This window comes from Drosophila montana, unplaced genomic scaffold (assembly GCF_035044405.1).
Source record: "Drosophila montana isolate Dmon_TW-CO22-7 unplaced genomic scaffold, ASM3504440v1 contig_779_1, whole genome shotgun sequence".
NCBI classification, from domain to species: Eukaryota; Metazoa; Arthropoda; class Insecta; order Diptera; family Drosophilidae; genus Drosophila; species Drosophila montana.
Window position 1 is genome coordinate 2,008,011 of NW_026999075.1, and position 6,638 is coordinate 2,014,648.

Consider the following 6,638-nt stretch of genomic DNA (forward strand, 5'->3'; position numbering starts at 1 on the left):
TTATCAAAATTGATCAAAAAACAGATCTCGATATCGATTTTTATCGATTACCTGAACACGGGGCAATTGATCGAATATCGGAAGCAAACTCGATCTTCGCAGGGACTAGGAGGACCTACAGCTAAACTTTCAAGCTCTTAAAGGTTCTGAGATCCTCGAGTTCATACATACGGACAGACGGACGGACTGGCGGACAGACAGACGGACATGGTTAGATCGACTCGGCTGTTGATGCTGATCACTACTTTATGGGGTCGGAGATGCTTCCTTCATTTTACCCTTTTTACCCATTTTCAATGGGTTCAGGGTATAAATATTTGTTGTTTGTGTACACGGTTGGAACCAATGCCCCACCTGTAGGTTTGGTTCGGGAACGTGATTTTTCACATGATTCAATCGTTGGATCCCTAGTTATTTATTGTATTTTAAGTACGATCCGGTTCAGTTTAGACAAGGATTGCAACATTGCTAATGGTTAATAACAAATATAACAGATGATTAAACAGCTCTGGTTTGAATTTCTGACCAGGGCTTAAAAAATCTAAGAGCTTCTAATAAACTTGAGTTTTATACTTTACTAGCGGGTATAACCCGGCCTTGCCCGTGGCACGTATTTTATAAATTTAATGTTCTCAAACAAATTTGAAATGATTTTGAAACTGATCGGACGGTAAACAAATAACTTTCATACAAACGTTTTCCGCCAATTTACCACTGTTGCGGGTGGAATTTCCCAAATCGCTGAAATACGTATTTATTAAGTTTTTATGTAGAGCTTTGAAAATAAGTTTGAAGCAAATCGGACACAACTTACAACTTCGCCCAAAAAATTTTTATATCGCATTCCCCCCGAAGAAGTTTGAATTCTGCGAGAAGTGTGAAACACGTATCAAATGATTTTTCTTATAGATCTCTGGAAATGAATTTGAGCGCGAAACGTCACCCACCAAATCTTTGACCTCCATTTCCATCCAGGAGGAACGGATTTTCCTAAAAGTGTGAAACACCCCTCAAGTGAATTTGAACAAAGATCTTTGAAAATAAGTTTGAGGCCGATCGGATGGTAAACAAAAAAGTTACATACAAACGTTTTTCGCGATTTTTCCACACTTGCGATTTGAATTTCCCGAAACCCCGTCTTAACGTGCACCTACATCACATAAGGTAGCTACAGTGAAAATTTCAGCTTCCTAGCTCTTACGGTTTGGGCTGTGCGCTGATCACCAATCAGTCAGTCAGTCAGTCAGGACAAACAGTTTTATATATAGAGACTAGCGGGTATAACCCGGCCTTGCCCGTGGAACGTATGTGTAAAATCAACGTTCTCAAAAAGTTTTGAAAATGATTTTGAAACTTATCGGACGGTAAACAAACAATTTTCATAGAAACGTTTTCCGCCAAGCTACCACTGTTACGGGTGGAATTTCCCAAATCGCTAAAATTCGTATTTATTAAGTTCTTATGTAGAGCTTTGAAAATAAGTTTGAAGCAAATCGGACACAACTTAAAACTTTGCACAAAAAATCTTTGAGTCGCATTCCACCCGAAAAAGTTTGGATTCTGCGAAAAGAGTGAAACACGTCTCAAATAATTTTTCTTGTAGATCTTTGGAAACGAATTTGAACACAAAACGTCATCCACCAAATCTTTGACCTCCATTTCCACCAAGGAGGAACAGATTTTTCGAAAAGTGTGAAACACCCCTCAAATGAATGTGAACAAAGATCTTTGAAAATAAGTTTGGGGCCGATCGGATCGTAAACAAAAAACTTTCATACAACCGTTTTCTGCCAAGTTACCACTGTTACGGGTGGAATTTCCCAAATCGCTAAATAACGTATTTATTAAGTTCTTATGTAGAGCTTTGAAAATAAGTTTGAAGCAAATCGGACACAACTTAAAACTTCAGATTTTTCGAAAAGTGTGAAACACCCCTCAAATGAATTTGAACAAAGATCTTTGAAAATAAGTTTGAGGCCGATCCGATGGTAAACAAAAAAGTTACATACAAACGTTTTTCGCGATTTTTACACACTTGCGAGTGGAATTTCCCGAAACCCCGTCTTAACGTGCACCTACATCACATAAGGTAGCTACAGTGAAAATTTCAGCTTCCTAGCTCTTACGGTTTGGGCTGTGCGTTGATCACCAATCAGTCAGTCAGTCAGTCAGTCAGTCAGTCAGTCAGTCAGGACAAACAGTTTTATATATAGAGATACAGCTGATGCTGCTAATGATAAATAGTTCTGGCATATATTGGGAATAATAAGTAGTCTATCCTGTCCGACCTGGAAGAGGGCACTTGAATGGTTGTGCGAGGACTACTGGGCTTAACTCCGACTTCCCATAGCTACCCTTTAAGATTCTCCTTTTGTTTTTTTGGAGTAAAAACGTTTGACAAGCACAGCACTCTATTTGAGGCTGTCTGATTGTCAACAGCTGTGGAGATAACCTAGACAACTGTTGGCCTTTTATTTACTGCTAAAAGCTAAAGTTACACAGCAAATGGCATGGTTACTTGTATTGTGTAGGGATTAATGTACTTACCACTCAATATGCCATTCAAATAGGTCGAGGCATTCAGGCCGCGTCCTTTTTTCAACATCAATTGCTCATTGATAAGCAAGAGGAGCGACGAGGATGAGGTCGAGATAGGGATGACAATGTTGTAGTGCCTGCTGAGAGCCCAAATGGATCTGCCTTAACGGGTCCCTTGTACTATTCCATATCGTCGTGATTGCGCGTTGTAGTTCGGGTAGCAGACGCAGTCAAATAAAGAGCTTGTGAGCCCGAAAATGGTTCTAAATGCGCGGCTTCATGCCATTAAGACGTCTGATACGTGTGTGGACGTTTTGGGAAACCAACAAAAAAGGAATACAAGAACAAATGATATAAACGGATTTATATCCATGTGAGGTGCAGAATTCATGTTGCTTACTGATGATAGTGTTGCTTGTTGAAGGCTCTTTCTAGACATTTGCATGGCAAAAAGGTAACACGCTTTCCAATTGAGGACCCCTTATTTGCATTCACCGGCCTATCCTAGTTTGATGTCTTTTTATACGCTGAACCCATTGAAAATGGGTAAGAAGGATATAATGTATTTGTGAAAATGTATATAACATGCAGAATGAAGCATCTCCAACCCCATAAAGTATATATATTCTTGATCAGCATCAACAGCCAAGTCCATCTAGCCATGTCCGTCTGTCTGTCCGTCCGTTCGTCCGTATGTTTGAACGCAAGGATCTCAGAACCTATAAGAGCTAGAAACTTTAGAAAATTTAGCTGTAGCTCCTCCTAGTGCCCGCGCAGATCGAGTTTTTTCCGATATTCGATAACTTTCCCCGTTTTTAAGTAATCGATAAAAACCGATATCAAAATTCTGTTTTTTGAGCAATTTCGGTATATAATAAGAGCTAGAGTCACCGAAGTTGAAATGTAGCTTCTAAAATAGTATATAAATATCAAGTATCTTTCATTTAATAGCTGTCACCACCGCCCCGCTACTACCTCATGGATATAAATCAAGAAAAAACACCAATTTATGCTGCCCACAAATATAAGCTACAATTTAAATGTAATTGTCATTTTAAGAATACACGAATATTTTATAGTACTATCGAAAATTTCATTAAGATCGGTTAAGAAACACAAAAGTTATGTGCGCTCGTGTTAGCAGCGGCTAGGGCAAATTCCTAGAATTTCTGTATACATGTACACACACACATTCATGCGGGTCTGCTTTGAATTCCATCAACAGCAGTGCACTTGCGATTGTATTGTTTACTGCGCTGCTATTTTAATTGGTTTTTTTTTCTCCTCAAGACTTAATTGTTGGTGGGGCTATTGAGAAGAGACGGCGGAAAGTAGCGCGATCAGTTTCGAGTTCGAACCCTGCTTAGGAACATTTTTTTTTGTGGGTGTGGCTGTTGCGTATAGGTAGCAGCAAGTAATGCGGTCAGTTGCAAGTTCGAACCCTGCCAAGGGAACGTTTTTTTTTTTAAATTTATTTGTATTACTACTTAAGCAAACGAGCGCGTAGCCCGTGCTGCATTTGATGTCGGAAGAAAAGGGTTCAGGGTATCCCCTAGTCGGGAGATACCGACTAGAACCTCTTACATGTTTTTTATCTGAATAAGTTTTTTTTTACGCGTACTAAGCCATTGAGCCACATGAAATGATTTGTTTTTGTTGCCTTTTTACTTTATTCAGTCTTTCGTTAAAACTTTTATATAATACTAGCGGGTATAACCCGGCCGTGGCACGTATGTTATAAAATCAATGTTCTCAAACAAATTTGAAATGATTTTGAAACTGATCGGACGGTAAACACATAACTTTCATACAAACGTTTTCCGCCAATTTACCACTGTTGCGAGTGGAATTTCCCAAATCGCTGAAATACGTATTTATTAAGTTTTTATGTAGAGCTTTGAAAATAAGTTTGAAGCAAATCGGACACAACTTACAACTTCGCCCAAAAAATTTTTATATCGCATTCCCCCCGAAGAAGTTTGAATTCTGCGAGAAGTGTGAAACACGTATCAAATGATTTTTCTTATAGATCTCTGGAAATGAATTTGAGCGCGAAACGTCACCCACCAAATCTTTGACCTCCATTTCCATCCAGGAGGAACGGATTTTCCTAAAAGTGTGAAACACCCCTCAAGTGAATTTGAACAAAGATCTTTGAAAATAAGTTTGAGGCCGATCGGATGGTAAACAAAAACGTTACATACAAACGTTTTTCGCGATTTTTCCACACTTGCGATTTGAATTTCCCGAAACCCCGTCTTAACGTGCACCTACATCACATAAGGTAGCTACAGTGAAATTTCAGCTTCCTAGCTCTTACGGTTTGGGCTGTGCGTTGATCACCAATCAGTCAGTCAGTCAGTCAGTCGGTCAGTCAGTCAGTCAGTCAGTCAGTCAGTCAGGACAAACAGTTTTATATATAGAGATGAGCTGAAGGGTTGTGACTGTTGCATACTGCCGTACTGCGTAAATAGAGTAGAACATTAGAGCAGGTAAGAGTAGTCTAGTGGGGCATACCTGACCAGTAAATACCCTCTACTCAGCTGCCTAACAAAAATGATTTCTTCTAATTAAACGTACATAAGCACAAATACCTGCGTCATAGATAGCTGATAGTTCTTCCTTTTTAATGAAGGTGCACCTTAAGACGTAGTTTTGGGAAATCCCACCCGCATGTATGGAAACAAGTTTGTATGAAACTTTTTTGTTTACCATCCGATCGTTCTCAAATTCATTTTCAAAGAGCTTTGTTTAAATTCATTTGAGGGGTGTTTCAGGCTTTTGAAAAATGCATTCCTCCTTGGTTGAAATGAGGGTCAAAGATTTGGTGAGTGACATTTCGCGCACAAATTCATATCCAAGGATCTATATGAAAAATCATTCGAGGCGTTTTTCACTAAATCAAAGCTTTCACGGTGAAAAGCTCTACATAGCAACTTAAGGAATACCTGTTTCAGAGATTATTTTGTAAATTGGCGGAAATCGTTTTTATAAAAGTTGTTTGTTTATCAGTGTCAAAAACAATTGCTTTTTAAGAACATTTTTGTTTTTACGTGCCACGGGCTAGGCCGGCTTTCACCCGCTAGTCAGTAATAATCGTTTAACTGACTTTATATTATAAAAATCTTAAATCAATTAATTAATTGGGTTAAAAAAAAAAAACTATAAAAAAAATACATACATATATGTATGTAGTTTTTACTATTATGCAGAATCAAATAACAGAAGTAAATGAATAGTTCAAAATAATTGTTTTCTTTTTTTTTATTTAAACAATTTTAAATATACATTGACATTTAAATATGACAAGATGGTCAAGTCGAAATTTTGTCGCTTTAAATTCATCAAATGGATAAAGGAAAATGTAATCGAAAGGATGTTATTGTCACTTTGAATTTATATCAGAAATTGGCTCGCTTTGCATTTGATGTGATTGAATACATGCTGCACGCACTTTTGAGCAGGCAATGGCATACATTAGTTATCCGTACGAAGAGGTGAGTGTACTTGTGTGTGTTCGAGATATGCTCGCACTCAATTTTCGAGGAGTGCGCCTTTGTGTTCGTGCCATTGTGCGGACAGCTGTGCGCTGCGTATTCACATAATTCGATGCAATTCCATTCCAATTTCGACTTCAGTTCATCAACATATCATATCAAAATTCGTTTGTCCGCGTTAAAAATATTTTTGCAACTACATCCTTTGTGCGTTTCTGCATGTCAATTGAAGAACATGGCCCAGATTGAGGCAGAAATCTTTGAAAAACGCACTTTAGGCGTGGAATAGGCTTCATACGAGGATAAGGCCGACTTCGTCAGATGTTGCTCTTACACACGTCCTTCAATTGAAATTAAATATAGCGCACATGTCTCTCTCCTTATATGTATCGTACTTCCATGCGTAGAGAGCGGCAGGATGTGTATCTCACAGCTGGGCTTAATGCCGCTTAAAACATATAGGCATGTAAGCGAAACGTGGCGAAACAAAATCCAACCCTAGCAAAGCAGTTTTATGTATAACTGGCTGTCCCGTAAGCATGTATGTTTATTTTCTGCAAATAAAAGCCAGCTATATTACAATTCACAAATAATTCTAAAGTG